General features: G+C 40.6%; 1 protein-coding gene across 5 annotated transcripts in view; it reads right to left on the bottom strand.

Annotated features, from left to right (window-relative positions):
• OTUD7A (OTU deubiquitinase 7A) overlaps positions 1-20,641 on the bottom strand; it is a 392,867-nt gene that overhangs the window by 195,340 nt on the left and 176,886 nt on the right. For 3 of the 5 annotated variants that reach the window (XM_077868861.1, XM_077868826.1, XM_077868835.1), the window contains exon 2: positions 13,227-13,354. The exons of 1 other annotated variant lie outside the window; for it this stretch is intronic. The gene's annotated coding sequence lies outside the window, so the exon portion shown is untranslated. Of the gene's footprint in view, positions 1-13,226; positions 13,355-18,452; positions 18,514-20,641 lie in introns of those variants that run through there. One more of the 5 variants, XM_077868845.1, reaches the window with a different exon arrangement.

Raw genomic sequence — 20,641 nt, 5'->3', positions numbered from 1 at the left:
TACATTCCTGATCCCCATGCAGTTGTGTGTGGTCATGTGACTAAGTTCTGGTTAATGGAATATGACATGGACATGATGTGGGCCATTTCTAGGACTGACCTCAATCCCTCCACCCATGGATCTTTCACTTCTCTCTTATCTTTCATTTGCTAGCTCACTAGAGAGGATTCCCAGGAGAGTCTGAGACCCTAGGGGATGATGAAGCTACTGCATGGAAGTATGAATCTGGGCTCTCCATGCTATACACATTGAGCTGACATGGCTAGAAATAAAGCTGCATCATTTCAAAGCACTGAGATTGGGGGAATGTTTGTTGTAGCATTTAGCCTGCCCTGACTAATATAGGAAGCCTTCTTAAGGCAAAATAGCTCATAAAAAAATTTGATGAAACTAGTAATAGCAAAAACACAAAATCAATACACTTCTGAATGACAAAAATATCATAAAAATGTCAAAATTATATAGCAGAAAAGGAGAAGATTCTGAAAAATACATAATAAATAAGGGGTTGGCATTCAGAATAGATGATGAATACTCCTAAATGATTAAAGACACATGGACCAATAGAAATCAGCAAATTATATTAATGTGTAATTTTAAAGAAACTCAAATGACCAATCAGCATGTGAAAGGATAATCAGCCATAGTTAATAATAAGGGAAATACAAATAAAAGTATAAGATAACCATGAACCATGCTTATTTACCCTTCACCCATAAGACTGTCTCCCTTAAAAATTACATTTGAAAATATGATTCCTGGTGAGATGAATTCAGGACTGTTTTACACTATTGGAGGATATACTGAGCTAGCTGTGAGGTCAGCTGAGGACATTTTTTTTTTTTCAGCATCTAAATTTTTTTATATGTGCATATCCTGTAACTCTACAATTCTGCCTCTCAATATCTTCCCTAAAGTCAACCTTACTTATGTGCATAAAGAAGCATGTACAAAAATGTTCCTTGCAGCACAGCTGAGAATATAAAAAACAGTTGTTTATCAATAGGAGGATGGTTGAATTAAGTATTGAGACATCTGGAACATGACCTATCATAGTTAAAATGGAAATTTCTATAAGACACATGAGAATACCCATGTATTACAGTGTAATTTACAACTGTTGAAAAGAAAAAGAATCTCATGTATAAAAATGTCTGAAGGAGGTACACCTGCTATGACTATAATGGCCTCTCAACCATGTGGGGCCTGGGAGGGAGTGGAGTGAGGTTTTCACTTTTAGTTTATGGCCTTTTAAGCTCTTTGCCCTTGTGTTCATGTAATACACTATATTTTAAGCATCATTTTCCACTGAAGCTATTGAATAAGATAAGCAAGCTATGAGAAGGGCCTGCACTAAACTATGGGAGCAGAAATGAACAGGAGAATAGAAAGGTTCAGTTTGGTTGGACATGTGTTGAGAAGCAAAGGGGTTGAAATGTAGGGCATAAACCCTACAGAAGGTAGAAGGTAGAGAAAGGTAAAAGTTTCGAATTTTGGCTCTGCCATTCTCTGCAAGTATGGTCTTTGGGAAGTCACTAAACTTTTTGAATCTATTTTCTCATCTATACATGGGGAAGATACCACATCTTCTTTAGAATTTTATAAGGCTTAACAATATTAAGAAAAATCTATCTACCTATCTATTTATGTATCCATCCGTCTACCTATCTATATCTATCTATTCATCCATCCATCTATACAACTTTCCATTATCCATCCATCTCTCCCTTCCTCTATTTATCTATCCATACCTCTGTCTATCTATCATCTATCTTTGCTCTGTCATGGTGATAGACACAGAGCAGAGCCTCAATGACTACTAGTTTATCTTCCCCTCTTTTTCTTTCCCCATTATACCTTTATTTCTCCTTTCTTTTTTTAAAGATTTGTTTATTTATTTGAGAGCGAGCGAGCATGAGAGAGTGAGCACTGGGGGAGGGGCAGAAGGTGGCAGAGAGAATCTTGAGCAGACTCCATGCTGAGCATGGAGCCTGACTCAGGGCTTGATCTCACAGCCCTGAGATCATGACCTGAAAGGAAACCAAGAGTTGGATGCTCAACTGAATAAGCTACCCAGGCACCCCTGCTTCTTCATTTCTATAGTCAATCGCTGTTACTGAGCTCTTGCTCTATGCCAGGTGCCAAAGATACAACCCCAAATCAGATATGGTCTCTGCCTTTCAAGAATATTGAGGTTAGTTGCTTAAAAATATTAAAGAAGTAGTTACATGACACAGTGTTATTGGAGACACAAGATGGCAGAAGCTCATGGGCAAGGAAGCTACACTCTATATTGGAGTGAAGGAGAGAAAGAAAGTGACTTTGAGGAAGCTATCTCTCATCAGAAAACCACTGTAGGTGGGGTGCCTGGGTGGTTCAGTCAGTTAGGCGTCTGCCTTCAGCTCAGGTCATGATCATAAAGATTTTTTTTTTTAATTTTTTAATTTATTTATGATAGTCACAGAGAGAGAGAGAGAGAGAGGCAGAGACACAGGCAGAGGGAGAAGCAGGCTCCATGCACCAGGGAGCCCGACGTGGGATTCGATCCCAGGTCTCCAGGATCGCGCCTTGGGCCAAAGGCAGGCGCCAAACCGCTGCGCCACCCAGGGATCCCCAGGTCATGATCATAGAGTCCTGGGATGGAGCCCCACATCAGCCTCCCTGCTCAGTGGGGAGGCTACTTCTCCCTCTGTCTTTCCTTCCCTTGTGCCCACTCTCTCCCTTAAATAAATAAAATATTAAAAAAAAAGAAAGCCACTGTAGGACTAGAAGTTATGTAGGTCAAGAGGTAGAGGGCTGGTCTTTGTGTGGGTGGCGGGTGGAGGCAGTATGGACAAAGTCAGAAAGATAGAACAGGATGTGTACAAACCTGGAGGACAACAGGGCAAGGAAATATTTCAGAAACAAAACTGTAAGTTTATAAAATACATATAAAAGAGACCAAAGATAACCTAAATAAATGGCAAGATGTACTGTTTGCATGGATTGTAAAATACAGTACAGTTTAGATGTCAATCATTCTCATATTGATCAATGAATTCAATGCACTCTCAATCAACATTCCAGCAGGATTCTTTGTAGACATGGGCAAACTGTTTCTAAAATTTATATAGAAAGATAAAGGAGCTAGACTGGCCAAAAACAATTTTGAAAAAGAAGATCATGTTTGAGGATTCACACTACCTAATTTAAATGCATTATAAACCTACACTGGTGAAGATAATAAGTATTGGACAAAGGTTAGACCTGTAGATCAACAGGATGGAAAACAGAACAGCTTTTTCACAAGCGCACAAAAGCCATTCAATGAAGAAAATACCTTTTCAACAAATGGTTCTGAAAAAATGGACATCAACATGCCAAAAAAAGAAAAAGGAAAAAAGAAAGAAAAGAAAAAGGAAAAGGAAAGAAAGGAAAAACAAAGAAACTCATAATATCACATAATATATAAAAATAATTACATATAACATAATACATATCACATAATATACATATCACATAATATATAAAAATAATTAGCTGTAAATGGATCATAGGCCACATAGGCATGTGTATTTAATTATCCACCTGCTAGATGTGCATACTTATATATGTGCATGTATATGTGTCCATGTAAATCTGTTCAAGTGTTCAGGACTGAGTTTGTGTGTCTGTGTGTGTGAGCTTTTGTATATCAGTGTCTGACTGTGTGTGCATGTGTATATTTTGGGTGTGAGAGCAGAGATATGCATGTGTGCATCAGTGTGTGCATGTATATGTAAGTGCATGCACAAGCTTGCATAACTGTGTGCGTGTGTGTGTCTGTGTGTGTAAAGGGGTGAGGTAGGAAAAGCTGTCTAAGAAATATTTGGAGAAAAGTATCAGTGGGCAGTACACTTACACTCGGAAGTTTTCAGCATACTTATGGAAAGTGAAACAAAGGGAGCAGATGCCATAAATTTTTTCTATTAAAAGTTAATTAAATTTTACAAATATAGGACAATTTCAGCTTTTAGAGTTTCATTTTATTTCATTTTATTTATTTTTTATAAGCTCATATTAGTTAAATATTTATACATGCTAATGACTGGTAAAATTCAGTGTGTTTTATCCGCATGTCTATCTTTCCAAATGGGACAGGCCAGTTTCTCTAGACGAACAAACAAACCCAAGAAAAAAGAAAAAATATATACCTATGGATGATGATGTTATATCCTAGATGACTGTGAAAACTTTAAGTAGATGAGATAAATTGAGATAAATGGATTTTTAAGATCTTATCCAGCTTTCTATAATTAATTATCTGGCAACTTTCAATAATTAATTATCTGACCCAAAGTGTTAATCTACTAATTGTTCTTCTTGAGTTACCTGGGTTTTAAACTTTAGTCAATAGAAACACCCGCCTTAAGATACAAATCCACACCAATATGCAAACAAAACTAGGATGATTTACTTCTATTCCATGGTTTTCATTGCTTTATCTTTGAAAAAGGATAGCAGTTCCTATTTTATGTGGTTGTGGTGGCGGTTATGTAACACTGTACTGGCTTCATAGTGAGCACCAAAAAAGCTTAGGTATGGTTATTATTGTTATTATCTATTTATTTCTCTGCCAATATGTTTTTAAACTAATAACTTTGGAAAGCTAATAAAACCCCCTGGTGTACCACTCTTTCAGAAATTTGCTTTTGGTAGTTTTTATATCATATTAAAATAATTTATAATTTAAAATATGTTGTTTCTATACTGAAACAGATGCATATGAAGTTTAAGTTTACAGGATCAGCTATTTGAGTCAAGAAAGAAAATGCCTTTTAAAGCAGAAAATATATATGTCCACACTCCCCTGAGGAAAGAACATTGAAACCAATTTCACTCAAACATTAAGCATTGGCTCGAGGCTAAATGAGAAGCATTGCAGCTCTGGAGGAAACAGTCACAGCAAGTCTGAAGCAATTGATTTTCAACAAAAAATATTCTTTTACCATTGATCAAGAATAGAGTTTTTTTTTTTTTCTGAACTGCACACTGTTCCTACAAATAAACTGCTTCTGAGTTCAGCCCTCTAATCAACTGTCAAGGATGTAATCACAGCTGCTAGAAAAAGGGGAGCCAACATGGAACAGGAATCAAGAAAGGAAGACTATCTCTTTTTTAAAAAAGATTTATTCCCTTATTTTTGAGAAAGAGAGAGAGAGAGAGATTGCATGAACAAGGGGAGGGGCAGAAGGAGAGACTCTTCAAGCAGACTCCTCACTGAGTGTGGAGCCTAATGCAGGGCTTGATATTAAGGATATTAAGATTAGTGACTTAACACAATTTTTTATGTCACAGTTTCTATGTTTAGGTATCAGGGTGTGCCTAGCTGGGTTATCTTACTCCATCTCTCGTCTCTCATAGGTTGTAACCAAAATGTTGGCTAGGGCTGTAGTCTTGCATGACTACAGGGAAGGATCGCCTTCCAACTTCACTCCTGTAGTTGTTGGAAGATTCATTCCTTGAGGGTCAATGAAATGAGAATCAATTTCTTGCCATATGGGGTTTTCCACTGGTGAGACTGCAAAATGACAGCTTGCTTCATCAGAGCAAGGGCATGAGAAGCATTAGAGAGAGCATGTGCATGAAGGAACTCCCAGCCTTTTGTATCCTGATTTTGGAAGTGGCAGCCCATCATGTGTGCTGTATCCTGTTTATTAAGTTCAATTCACTAAGTGCAGCCCCCACACAAGGACAAAAGACAACACAAGGATGTGGATGCCATGAGGCAGGAATGATTGGGAGCCATGTCAGAAGCTGCCTACCACAAATGCCCTTGTAGCATCTACACAAGGGCTCAAGTTCATTATGTAAGCCAAAAGGCAGCATCTTAAGATGGTGCTACATGATCAGCCGTAATGTATCAGCCATCTTTTTTTCTTTTTTCTTTGGAGGGGGAGGTAATTGCTATAGAAAGATCTACTCTAAACTTGAAAAAAAAAAAAAAAGAAAAATGGTGATTGCTTGAATATTTGACATCCTGCTAAAACACTGACTTATTATAAGCCTGCTTGATCCTATTATGAAACTCTTGAGAAGTGTCACAATTATTTATCCAACAATTAACAACTGATAAAGATGCAGAGGTTTTATAGCTCTGTAAAATTAAAGGCTAAACTGCAGAAATTGATAACTTATTATTTTTATTGACCTCAGTTAAAACACTAACCCGAGATAAGAAATTATTTTATTGCTTTCTAGAGAGTCAGCTTAACTTAGCATTTTAGTCTATTTCTTTTCTAGTTGATTTTGTAAATTTTCGTTACTCAAATGTACTTAGAGACAGATCATTTATCTTTTTGCTGGTTCCCTTATCAATGAGTTAAATAAAGTTTTGGTATATGCTAACAAATGATTTTGTGTGAGAATTGGGCTTTGCGTGCTCTAGGAATGCCCACAAGGTACAGAGGGAATTCAGCAAAGCCCTGGAAAATGATCCGTATAGACACTGCTTCCCTGGCATTACCTTAACTGGCCAACCCACACACACACACATTTGTGGTGGCACAATGTCTGTGTGGATGGCAGGCCCCTCTGATCAAGATTCAAGAACTGCCCCTGAACATGTGAGCCCCTTAAGAATTGACATCTATTCTGTCTCACTGGGGATTGTGCCTCTTCACTGTGGCTCGGCACCTGGGCTTTGAACAGGAAGTCCCAAAGCTGAGTTCTGGTTACCAGGGTTTCCTGATTGGTGATGACAACGAGCCCACACTGAGGTACACACACTATCTTGGGTCTACAGAAAAAGCCACACACAGACATGCCATCTGTGAAGGTACAGCCCACATGGGGAAATATGTTGACCCCAGGAAGGAAAGGTCCAGAATATGACATACTATACATTTTAAAGTATCAAAACCACAATGGTGTCTCTAAACTCCTCTGAGAGACTCAGTCCACACAGATTCTTGGAAGGCCACAAAGAGACAAAGGACACAACCACATTCTAGAAGATTCCATGATTTGAAAGGTTGGGGTCAAATGGAAGGAATGCAGAGGTATGGATGATGATGACAGGGCATCTGACCTTGGCAGGGAGATTGGACCCAGGCTTGAGTGAGCAGGGAAAGCCTGGGCTATGGCTCTCAACTTGAGCCTGGGCATCCCTGGGGCACATTAAGTTTCTTCAAGGAGCCATCAGTGTGGAACACTTTTAAACAATCTACTTTCAAATTCTTAAATCCATATATATAATCTATCCTAATATTCATCTGTTGGTTAAGATGCCTGCCCTGCAGGTTCTTCTTTTCATTGCCCTACATTGCTCTGGAGTGGAAACCTCCAGATGCCACACAAAGGGATAGCCAATTGACTCCTCAGACCAAGTTTCTCCAGAAACCTGTCACCCATCTCATTAAGAGACTCTTTTCTGGGGACACCTGGGTGGCTCAGCGGTTAAGCATCTGCCTTTGGCGTAGGTCATGATTCCAGGATCCTGGGATTGAGTCCTGCATTGGGCTCCCTGCAAGGAGCCTGCTTCTCCCTCTGCCTGTGTCTCTCCCTCTATCTCTGTGTCTCTCATGAATAAATAAATAGAATCTTTAAAAAAAAAGAGAAAGAGAGATTCTTCTATGATATATTTTGTTTTTAATCATGCTGTTTCGATCATTTGTATACTAATCAATACTATAAATAATATTGGTAACAAGCCACATGGAATATTTTAACATATATATATTATGCAAAAAATATGTGACAGAATAATCGGTGATTGTCTTTCTTTTTTTTCCCAATGTCTTTCAAGTAGAAAATTATGATAAAGTTTTGTGGGGGGATGTGGAATTTCTGTTCCTATTTTTATATGAATTCAAGGAGGAAGCAAAATGGTGTAAACTTTCAAAGTAAGGGAAGAATCCACATATTTTGTATTTTGAATGGGTGGTCTTTATATTTCACTGTGTATATTTTTATTTATTTTAAAGATTTTATTTATTTGAGAGAGAGGAGAGAGAGGAAGGGAAGGAGGGAGGGAGGGATGGAGGGAGGAAGAGAGAGAATGAGTAGGGGGAAGGGGCAGAGGGAGATGGACAAGCAGACTCCCTGCTGAGTGGGGAGCTCGATGCAGGACTAGATCCCAGGACACCAAGATTACAAACTGAGCCAAAGGCAGAGGCAGACAACCTACTGAGCCACCCAGGCACCTCTGACTGCGTATATTTTTAATAAATGACAGATATGAATGAAAAATACAGTATACGGAATATAGTCAATAATATTTCATTGTAATAGCATTATATGGCAACAAATAGTAATTAAATTTGGTGAGCCCTATGTAATGTATAGAATTATTGAATCACTCTGTTGTATATTTGAGACTAATATATTATATGGCCAAGGAAGGATGGCACAGGAAGAAGCGCAGGTGGGTCTGGTGTTAACTAGCCCTATCACCTAGCTGGGAGGTAAGAGATAGCCAGTGGTGCAGGTCCATGGGCTCTAAGACCAATCACATTTCTCAGTGAGTCTCATGTACCTTTGGTAGGCACAATGAGCTTTAATTCTGGACACACAAAAAAACCATAAAAACCAGACCAAAAATAATAAATCACAGCTTTCAAGGCTTGACTCAGGGAATACAACCCAACCCCTACAAAATGACCTCAAGAGTAGTGCTATGCTATTTCACAATGCAGTTGTTTGCAGCGTGTGGGAGGACAGAGGAAAGGATACTGAAAGTCACTGCTCACTATGAGCTATGCATCCCCCTAGGCCTTCATATTTACAACTATGATTTCTAGCATTCTCATAGGTGTCACAGCTCTGGGTACTTCTCATGAATTAACTCACTGTGTTCTCAACTGAGCCCTGTGTGGAGGATACCACCATCACCATCCCCATTTCAGAGATGAGGAAACTGAGGTCTACAGAGCTTATCCACACTTAGGCCCCAGCCAGGCTTTAGCGTAACCAGGAGTTGGCCCCAAGCTCTATGTATGGAAATCACATCGGCACATCCCTGGCAGCCCCAGTGGACAGGAAACCTCAGCTTCATCCTTGGGAGAAGAAGTTGGAGACATGTGGGTACAGTGGCGCCACACTGAGCCCACTGCTCACCCTCCTCCATCTGCAGCTCCCTCTGCTCAAGGAGAAAGTGGATTTAAATGTGTTCCCATTTAAAACAGTTCAAAGAAAACATCAGGACATTCAGAGGGACAGCCCCACATGGGCCTCATGGGCTTTGGCATTTGCTCTATGCAGCTCTTTTCTGTCACAACAATGGAGTGTGGACTCTGAGGGTAGGAACTGGTCTATGTGGAATCCCCAGCACTGAGTGCTGCTAGGTGCACCGATAGAAGAATGAGAGTAGAAGAGGGAGGTGTCTTTCATTTTTTTTAAATTTTTATTTATTTATGATAGTCACACAGAGAGAGAGAGAGAGGCAGAGACATAGGCAGAGGGAGAAGCAGGCTTCATGCACCAGGAGCCTGATGTGGGACTCGATCCCAGGTCTCCAGGATCACACCCTGGGCCAAAGGCAGGCGCTAAACCGCTGCGCCACCCAGGGATCCCCGGGAGGTGTCTTTCAAAACACAGTACCTGGAACCGAGGGAAACACCATCCCAAATTTGCCCTAGGAGGCCTCTCCAACAGGGACTGCTGTCCCCCATTGGGCAGATGGGAAACCATGGCCACCCGGCTAGAAAGCAGGACACGAACACCTGATCCCAGACCCTAGAACCAGAGAGACCATAGGCTAGGGCTTCATGTAGATGGGAGGACAAACCTGTCTCAGCCAGCACACCCATCCTTTTGCTCCTTATTTGACAGCAATGAGCAGAGCATGGTTCCCCAGACAGACATCAGGCCCCAGGTTCTGCTGTCCTTCTAACAGCCTGGGTGTGCCACCTAGCCCCAGGACTGCTCCAGCACCCACATTCCATCCTTCCTGGTTACAGCACACTGTGTGTGGGTGTGACATGGAAAGACATATTGCCCTGATCACACCTGTCACAGAAAAACATGAGCTCCTGGGACCCAGGTGGGACCTGGTGTTGCCCTCGGGGCAGTAGCTGTAGGAGCCCCAGGAACAGGGAAGTTAAGTGGGCATGAAGATGGAGACTCATTGACCTAACCAGGGCCACCAAGGAGGTCCCCCCATAAGGCCCAGGGCCTGAAGTCTTGGGGAGGGGCTTCTCTACAGGGGGCTTTTAGCCTTGGCTTCAAGCTATTTCCATGTCCATCTCCAGCACATAGGTTAGGAGTATATTACTCACTCAAGACCAGATATCTCAGGTTTCCAAGTGGACAGAATTTCACAGAATACACTTTAAGAACAGAAAAAAGGCAGCCCTGATATTTCCACCTACATATTTGAGTGACACCCAAGTGATTTCCTCTGTGTTTATGCAGAACTGCAGATTTGATTTTTAACTATGTTTCACTCAACCTGTAAACTATTATGTTGTTCCTGCACTGATGTCCCTTCCCTAGGGTGCTTATCAAGGGGATAAGAGATAGGCAGAGGATCCCTGGCACATGAATGGCTAAAAGGGAGGAAAACAGGAGGAGGAGGTGGTGAACCTTCTGGGAAACTTTGGGTTGGTGTCCACGTAGAGGTGTTACTTCTGAGTCTATGGGGCCCATTCTCTGCCCTGGCTAACCTCAGGCTGCCTGGATTGGCATCACCCAGAAAGCAGGAGAGTAAGTGAAACCACAAGGCCATCCCTCAAATTCAGCCTGGCAAGCCATAAGCCAGGAAACATGCTGGATGCAGCATGCCTGCTGCCAGCAGCCCTTCTATATGAGAGCCCTCATCTGCTTTCCAAAGTCATGGGGAAGAAATCTAGGCAAGTAAAATTTTCAGAGGAAGCATTTCTCAGGTACTTTAGCTAAAAATGTTCTCCAAGGGCAATCTTCTTTTTTTTTTTTTTTAAGACTCAGCCTAATTCATGTCTATGTGTAGCTCATAAACTAACATGTCTATTCACAACCTATTTTCTTGGTAGAATTTTCTAAACATTCTCAGAGAAAATTCCAAGGCAATGGAGCTCAAATAACGCCATGGTGACCTGATCTAAATAGAAAGAAACCTAATAATCTTCAAACAATCAGTTGCTAGTGATTGAAAGGCAAAACTGCCAGCAGACTAGGGACCTAACCTAGGGAGATGTAGACCTAGCAAGGGGAAAGAGAAAAGCAACAGAGTGTTAGAAATAACCAGAATGCTGGAGGGGATGCCATTAGGAAGCTGTTCACTGAAGAATACTTCCTGTCATGACAATTTTGTTTCTCAATTCAACCTTCTAACTTGAGGAACTTAAAAATAGGACCACTCACATCCTGGGGAACCTCTGTCCTGTCATTCAGGTTTATCAGCATTTTTGCCAAAGGTCTTATTCAGCTTTCAGGGATTACAGAAGATCTCAGGAGTGAAGCAGCATCCAGAGGCATTCAGCCTGTCCTCCTGTCGCTGGTAATAATGAATAGCTCATGTTTAGTGAGGCCAGCGGTGTGCTCCATCCCGACCAGACACCCAGTGCATTGGTTACTCTTTGCCTCCTCATTTTAATCATAAGGACACTGAGAGTTTATGAGATGAAACATTTGCTCAAGGTCACCCTGTTAGTGTGTGTCAGAGATGCGATGCATACTAGACACTCATCCAGATGGTCTAATTTCAGAGTCCTTCTCTTGACTGTTTCAATATACTCCCTTGTGTGGCAGCTCACAATGATGGAAAAATGAAAAAAATAATGAAAACATTCGACAGGGAAGGGAAACCATGGTGCTGATGAACTGATTAGTTAAAAATCATAATACAACTTTCAGTGGATGCTAAAGTGGGTGAAAATGAGCTAATAAGTAAGAATATTCACATGGTCTCAAAGTTCACCCTACCGATCACTTATTAATTAAAAGGAATAAAATAACAGTAACTTTATAAAGGAGAGCTCTGGAAGAAACCACATTAGCCAGGTGAACAAACTTGTCCTCACCAACACCAGGTCACAGTGATGTGCTGAACCCACTGAAATCATGCCTAAGCATGAAGAAACAGCCAGACAAATCCAGACTGCAAGACTCTCCTCAAAACAAATGGCTTAAGTTCTTCAAAAATGTCAAAATCACAAAAGATAAAAGTAAAAGCAGTGTTCTGCTTTGGATTTAAAGAGACATAACCTAATTCAGGGCATGATACTTAACTGAATGCTAGATAGGGGAACACAGCTATGAAGGGTATTTTGGGGACAACCAAACATATTTGAATAGGAACTATATTTTGGATGAGATTGTTATCAACATTACATTCCTCAGTGATAATGGTGTTACAGTTTTTTTTTTTTAAAGATTTTATTTATTCATGAAAGACACATAGAGAGAGACAGAAACATAGGAGGAAGAGGGAGGAGAAGCAGGCTCCCTGTGGGGAGCCTGATGCGGGACTTGAACCTAGGACCCTGGGATCATGCCCAGAGCTGAAGACAGATGCTTAGCTGCTGAGCCACCTAGGTGTCCCACGGTGTTACAGTTTTGAAGAAGAAAGGCAATGGATGAAGGAGATATTTGCCAAAGTATGTCATGATGTCTGCAACTTGTTTTTAAGTGAGAGAAAAACACTGAATACACACATACATAACACACATGAGTGCATATTCCATCTGTGTATGTGTGTGTCTATGTGGGTAAGGAACTGGCAAATCTGAATAAAGAATATATGAGCGTTCACTTTCCATTTTTTAATAGATGTGAGATTTATCAAAATGAAAAGCAGATAAAAATAGGTTGTTCACAAAGTCCGAAGGCAAAAGAACTGCTATCCTATTAATCAACTAGATAAAAACTGCATTTGGGACAAGAACTAGGAGGAAACATTAAAAAGGAAAATAATATGTCAAGTTGATAAGACTACTTTTGTTTAGATTACCCTTTCAATACTTTACAAATCAATCATGATAGCAATAGATGGTAACAGAGTTACTTGGTAAATTCTGTACTTGTGTAAATCAAATCACTTGCTGGTCCATTCACCACATTTTTTTTTATAATAATGTTTATCATTCTAAATGCAAATTCAATGTAATATGAAACTCACTTCATAACCCCTTCTCAATGGATTTTAGTGAATTAATAACACTATCTCTGGCTTTAGATCTGATTTTCAGGCAATTTGCTCCAAGGACCACTACAAGGTCTGTTGCTAGAGGTGTTGACTGCAAATGCTCCTCTGACACAGTCACTAGAGACTCCATGAACATGAGACTTACTTTGCAGACACTGTGGTTTTATGGATGTGTGTGGCAGTCAGGCATCCAGGGCAACGCTGAACTGTCCCTGCTGGAAATGGCCCATATTTGCCCCAGTAGATGGTGTGAGACCACAACCCTTGAGAACTCTGAAAAAGATAACAAGGATAAAAAACAATGTTTATATTTCATTAAAAGTGATAACTTAAAATTTAACTTTTAAGAATTTTTTTTTATATTTTAAGAGTTGAATGTAAATATTTCAAATTTAAAAGTGATTTTAAATATTCAGTATGAACTTGAAATGGTCTTGATAGTGAATGCCACATCCCTGAATCTTCCTTCTTAACACCATCCCATCTTTTAATTTTTAAATAAACACAGGCATCTGGAGGTAAGTCAGGATAAATGGGAAAAGTCTCCTAAGTGGGGGACTATGTGAAGTAACTGTGGGTTAGAGTACACGAGATGCTCATGTGCTATGCTGATGTTCTAGGAGAAGTGCACACTTCTCAGAGGGACTCACAAACCAAAACTGCCTTCGGACATTTCATGAAAATATCAGGTAGGGTCTATGAGGAATCTAGGGGTTAGGAAGCTATTCACAATCCCTATCTGGACCATGGGCAATCTAAGCGATCATGGTGATGACGGCACTCAGTCCTGGCAGGGTGCACTGTGCTCCATATGGAGAGCAGGCTGTCATGCGCAGCACTGTGAATGGAGAGGGTCCTTGTGGACCACACCTCTAGGTGGGTACACCCTGCTCCACAGCATCTTGACTCTTGAGATCCACTCACTTATATGCAATGTGGAGTTTTCTTGCAGGCATCAGAACCCTATCAGAAGATATTCCTAAGCTAGGAACGCTGTGACTTCACAGGTGACATGAGCAAACTGGGGTCACATCTGTAGACTCTACACAGACTGTAGCACATGGGGTACAGGAACCCCACTTTCCTACATGGTAACACCGAAGCTCTAGGTGCAGTCTGAGGATCCTGCCTGCATGTATGGGAATGTCTCTGGTGTGCCCCAAGGCCTGGAATGGTATGTCCTATTCCCATAGTTCCTAAGGATCCTGGGGGCTTCCCCTTTGACATCTCACACCCAGATAGAGAAATCATACATCTTCATAAGCATAGCTGCTTTACTTTCAACATTTCAAAGCTCACGTGATCACTCTCTCTTTTTGGTGGTTCCTATCTTTTACTAACATATTTTGGTATTGTGTATACTTTCCCACTTGAATTCCACTCTGTACTTGTTGCTCCTCATTCTTTTTATTCTTTATTCTAAAATTGCTTATAATAGTTTTGCTTATGCCTTTATATTTTTTATCTCTTTAGGCTGATTTTTTAATTTTCCAGCTGTATCTTAACTGATACGTTATAGGTAAAATTTAATCTTTACTCAATTTCAGAGTATCCATCCTTTGGGGAATTTAACCCATTCCATTTTTATTTTTTGAGTAGTGTTAAGAATAGGGTAAGGAGATGGACTGGTATATGTGGATCTTTCCTGTCATCTATTTTAGTGCTTTCTACTTCTCAAATTTTATGGTGTTATTTTCTTTATTGTCTTCAGTCGACTTGATTGATCTTATTTATTTTGTAATTTTTTTTAGAAGTTATATACCTTATCTTTCCTTCCAGTGCTTGTCTTAAATTTGTCACACACTTAAAATTGTTATTCACATTTTTTTTTATCCTGAGAATTGATGAGCAGGTTAACCTCAAATTTCCAAACTGGATAAGACCATTAGTTCAATGTAATTCCTTTCCCTTTCTTTGCTATCTGTTGCATTTTGTCTAAATCATTTAAAATACTCTTCATGCTTCTGGTTTCTTAGGGATCATTTCCTAACAATCGCCTTAAGCTTCACAGCTACACTGTTAATAACTACAACAACAAAATTGTGTTTCACTATTTGTTAATCACAGATAATTTACATATCTCTCATTTCTACTTTATTTAATTAACTTTTTATTTTACTACAGAGTTTTTAAGTGGTTCTTTCTTTCTTTTTTTTTTTGCAATAAAATGTGACCTTTACTGTTAAAAAATGTTTTATGACATCTGACAAACTGTTTTCTTAATAGGAAGATATATATTCACTTGATGAATTATAATAGCATAAACAATTTAATTTTGTGGAAGATATGAACCACAATATGTTCCAAATGAGAGAAATTTACTTTTATACCTATCTACATTTAAAAATAATAATAGATCATGTTTGTTTGTTTGTTTGTTTTTTTAGGAAAAGAACTATTCACACCAATAGCATCCTCAAAAGGAACACTAGACTTATCTATTTAGAAAGAATATCTGTATACCTGTAGAAACATCTATGAATTCGCAATACTTGAATCTTTTTTTTTATAAATTTATTTTTTATCGGTGTTCAATTTGCCAACATATAGAATAACACCCAGTGCTCATCCCATCAAGTGCCCCCCTCAGTGCCCGTCACCCAGTCATCCCCACCCCCAACCCACCTCCCCTTCCACCACCCCTAGTTTGTTTCCCAGAGTTAGGAGTCTCTCATGTTCTGTCTAAGTGGCTCTTTCAAAAATGGTTTCACAGATAATGTATTTTCTGAATTCTTAAGTATTAATGGAAAGAGACTAAATGCAAAAGAATGAGAATCAACAAAGTAATCTTGATAAAGAAGAGAGAAGTTGGAGATGTAATAATTCCTGATTTCAAAACTTACTACAAAGCTACAGGAATCAAAACACTGTGGTATGCACGTAAAGACAGACATATGAAGTTTCTATATGTAATAGAATGGAGAGTCGAGAAACAAAGCCTCAAATCTACAATCAAATGATTTTCACAAGAGTGCCAAGACTATTCAATGGAGGAAAGGACAATCTTTTCAACAAATGATGTTGGGAAAACTGGATATCCATATGGAAAAGAATGAAGTTGGGTCCTTACCTAGAACCATATATAAAAATTAATTGGAAAAAAAGAAAAATAAATAAAAATTAACTGGAAATGGACCAAAGACCTACAAGTAAGGGCTAATACTATAAAACTCTTAGAAGAAAATTAGGAGAAAAACTTCATGATGTTGGATTTGGTAATGTTTTCTAGGGGATGACACCAAAGCAGAAGTGACAAAATAATTGGACTTCATCAAAGTTAAAAACTTTGGTGCATCAAAAGATACCATTAACAGAAAAAGACAACATACAGAATAGGAGGACATATTTGCAAATCATATATTTGATAAGGGATTAATATCCAGAATATATAAAGAACTCCTACAACTCAGCATAAAACCCAAACAGCCCAGTTAAGAAATAAGCAAAGGACATGAATACCTATTTCTCCAAAGAAGATATACAAATGGCTAATAAGCACATGGAAAAATGTTCCACATCACTAATCACTGGAGAAATGCAAACCAAAACAACAATGAGATACACCTTCACACACATTAGAATGGCTATTATAAAATTTTTTTAAATTTTTTAAAATTAAAAATGTTGGTGGGCCTATACAAGGATTGGAACTCTGGGTATTGCTGAGGGGAAGGTAAAGTGGCCTCTAAGGAAAACAATATAGTGGTTCCTCAAAAAATGAAACATTGAATTATCTCATGATCTAGCAACTCCACTTCTGGGCATATGCCCACAAGAATGGAAAGTAGGACTTGAATAGATATTTGTATATCCATGTTCACAGTAGAATTATTCACAATAGCCAAGTGTGATGGGATAGCCATATAAGGGATGGTTTTATTTCTTATCTTCCTGAGAGTTTTAAGAGAAATTTTCTTTCTAGGAAATGACTTTTAATTCACATACTGATCATTAATTAGTTTGTCACTCAGGAAAGCACAAAAAAACATGGAGGCCTCAGGACTGCTGGTATACAGTTTTGTTTCCAGTTTTCTAATGGAATCAAACTTATAGCATGTCCTAGCTAAATTTTCTGGAAATCTGATTTTAGGAAAAGTCTATGATAACTTCTGTAAATAAAGGGAAGATTTTCTTTTAGTGCTATGATACCATAAATGCAAAATATGTCTATAATAAATTATGTAAAGGTGTGGTAGGCTAAAGTGCTTTTCAAAATGCAAGTTCCTCTAGAGGGAAATGCAAGAAAATTTCCAGTGATTTGAAAACAATACAGATCAGAAACACCATGCAGAGAGGGGACTGGCTATTAGCCAAAACAAAGGGAATACCTATGCTTTGTGGGAACTATCCTCCTTGGAGAACAATAATTTCTAAATTAAAACAGCCATTTTAGTCCTGTATCTTGGTTTCCAAATGGTGAATTGTGGCTAGATTGCAGACACCATCATAATAAGGCTGGAAGTGCCTTTCATGACACTCCCCGACTACAGACAGAGGGCCTGGGAATGTGCTTGGAAACCGAGGACACACCACGTTTGGAAGCTTCTAGGTAAAAGCCTAGAATAACTCTCACATTAAAGCAGAAAGACGCTGTCCCTGCTAGATTATCCTCCCCTTGCCCCATCTCTACTCTGTTGCAGAGTCCACTGAAAAGTATGTGGGATGACCTGGGATTGGTACCAGCCAAGTCCCCTGCTGGTGTGCAGCCCTGGGAAGCCATTTCAACCCTGCTTCATCCATTACCATGGAGCCCAGACTGTTCCAAGGCTCCTGGTGAAGACTGACAGGGACAGACCTCTGAAATGCTCCAGGGACTTGAAGGCGCTCACAACTGTAAGGGGACATTATTCTAAGATAAAAAACAGGCACATAGGGAGCTAAAGATGAAAGCCAGATATACCCCAGGTTTAGCTGCTAAGAAGCAGCAGGTACAAAATGGGTAGCAATTGCCCATTTGGGTAGCGAATGCTGGCAGCTGTCCAGGGGCTGCCCGAGAGATCCAGCATGGACCCAGGTAAGTGTGTGAATAGCTCACGATGCACAGGAGCTCTCTCTGGTGTTTTCTCTCAGACTACCCAGACCCTGGGCTTCCCACTCCTTCTCTTGTGTTCAACGCCCACCTAGATTTTGTTGTATTTTTTAATCTGGTTTCCCCCCACACCTAACCCAATGCCCCTGTCCCTTCACAAGTCAGGGTCCCTTCAAACCCCATTTCCCTCGAGAAATCTTTGCTGATCATTCAACCAGCAAACTTTTAATGAGCACCTATTTCACCAGGAGCTGCAGGCAGTGGGGCAGAAATAAAGTTGATTGGTGTTTGCCCTCATGTACCCTGTGACCTGAAATGGGAGATAAGCAGGAAAACCAATACCTGGCAAACAGCGGGCTCCCTGATGAGTGACCCCGAGTCCAGGAGAGGGCACTGTGCTTTGTGCCACCTGCTTCAGGGGCCAGGGGACTTTTCAGAGAGAGAGAGAGAGAGAGAGAGAGAGAGACACTTAGCTTGGAACTTAAATCCTACAGAATTTTCCAGAGAAATGGGGGAGGTAATTAGGGTTCGTTGAGGGCCTAGTCTCTACCCCACCCTGTACAGGTGGTTATAAGTCCTCTCAGGTATTTATTCTCACAAATACAGCTGAGAAAAGGGGCTCTGGGGGACACACAAGTTAGGGTTAGGTTCTACTGCCTTGAGGATGTCCTCCACAGGCCACTCTCTCACCCTGTGGCCTTGCCTGGCTCTGTTCACTCAGGGGCTGGCCACCCATCCTTTACCTGTACATGCTATGTCAGTTGTGCCATCCAGGTGTGGGAGCTGTGTGCCCACCAGGAGAGTCCACTAGACAGCTCCAGAAGAGGAAAGCTCAAAGAAGAGCTAGCCATGGGGGCTGAGAAGAGTGGGTCCAGCCCTATTGCTGCTGGCCCATGGAGTGCCTGCCATCCAGGTGAACACAGGACATGATATGATGAGTGATCTGGGAGGCAGCATACCCTTGCATAGAAAGAGTGAGTGTCTGGTGTCTAGGCCAACATGGAGGGCTTGGAGCCAGGTGGCTGTAGCCCTTAAGAGCAACCACAGCAAGGAGAGGGAAGAAAGGAGGGAAGGAGGAACAGAAAGTCTTGTTACTCTGTGAGAGGGTCTCTATGGTGGGTCATGGGGCCACATGTCCACTTACTCCCTCTCTGGGCAACTGTCATTCCTAGGATTGTGTTTATGTTTCCCAAGAGGAAGAGAGTGCCACTGCCACTGCTCTCCCATTTCATCCTGACCCCACAGCTGGCCCCACTCCTCAGCTCTAAGATGGACAATCTGTACTATTTTAGCTCCTTGCTTTTGAATTGCCTAAGCACAATCTACATTTGACATATGCATGGTTCCAGAGGCTCCATGGTGGGTCAAGTTGACACCAGGATTTAAGAGTGGACTCCTCCCCTTTGTCCTGACTGCTTACCATGGCAGTTCCTTCTTGCCCTTGACCATCCTCTGGAAAGGACATTCCCCAACCTTTACCATCAATCACTCATCCTCTTTACTTTCTGTGGATATTCTGCAATTACCCTGTTTATCTATTTATATGTGATTCAGTGAATATCACTAGACTGGATGTCCCATGCAAGCTGTGACCAGAGTCTTCCAGAAGTATGGCACACAGAGGGGCTGACCATGGAACAATTCATGGAGGCCAGGGGGTCTGCTCCAGGTCCAGAACTCCTTCTAGTATATCAAACTGCTTTTCTGGTGGGTTCTGTCAGGGCAGAGGATATCATGACAACCCATAAGCACTCTTTTCTGTAGAATCTGAATTAAATTTCCCTAGTTCTTTAAAATCACTCCTATCCACCAGGCTCATGAAGCTGGCACTGATCCAGCTGCCCTCAACAATTTTCCTTTCCTGTAACATTCTAAGGCATTTACAGTGGGTGCATCCCAATAAACACTTCACTTTTTATTACCTTGAAATAACCTCTACTCTTGTCATAGGCAGAAGTCTTGCTTTTCTAACTCCACGGTCCAGCAGTGGCAGAATTTTATCCTTAAACAAAAATCTCCAGTGTACAGAAGATGTTCCATAAACAGTAATGAAGAAAACCTCCAGACTTCTAACAAGATCAGTCAGCATCCTTTACAAGGGGTCTCATTCCAGTTGAAGCCACTCTTCTCCCACCTAACTAGCTGTCAAAGCTAGCGACGCTGATGCCGCTGCCAGGAAAGCATACTTGCTGGCCATTCCCTAGCACTGCCTTCCTGAGTCACTGCAGCTCCCCATCTTACAAATCCCAAAACAGGTCAGTCAGCCTACCCAGGACAACACAGCAAAGTGCCAGCCATGACTCCTGGCCATTTCACATACTCTGTCCCTGCCCTTCCAGTTTTGTCATCCCCAGGGCATTTTCTTAATTTTTGAAGGTGGCAACCTACAAACACTTAATTAACAAAATGAAACAAACTTGCAGCATAGGGAGCAGGTGGGGGCCCCTTTCTTCTCAAGGGCATCATTAGACCTTTAAAGGAAGGCATGTTAAAACAGTGCGAGAGGAGACCCTAGGGCCTCAAGCAGGCTG

The sequence above is a fragment of the Canis aureus genome, chromosome 2 (genome assembly GCF_053574225.1).
Source record: "Canis aureus isolate CA01 chromosome 2, VMU_Caureus_v.1.0, whole genome shotgun sequence".
NCBI classification, from domain to species: Eukaryota; Metazoa; Chordata; class Mammalia; order Carnivora; family Canidae; genus Canis; species Canis aureus.
The sequence above is the reverse complement of the archived record's forward strand: the minus strand, read 5'-3'. Positions and strand labels throughout refer to the sequence as shown.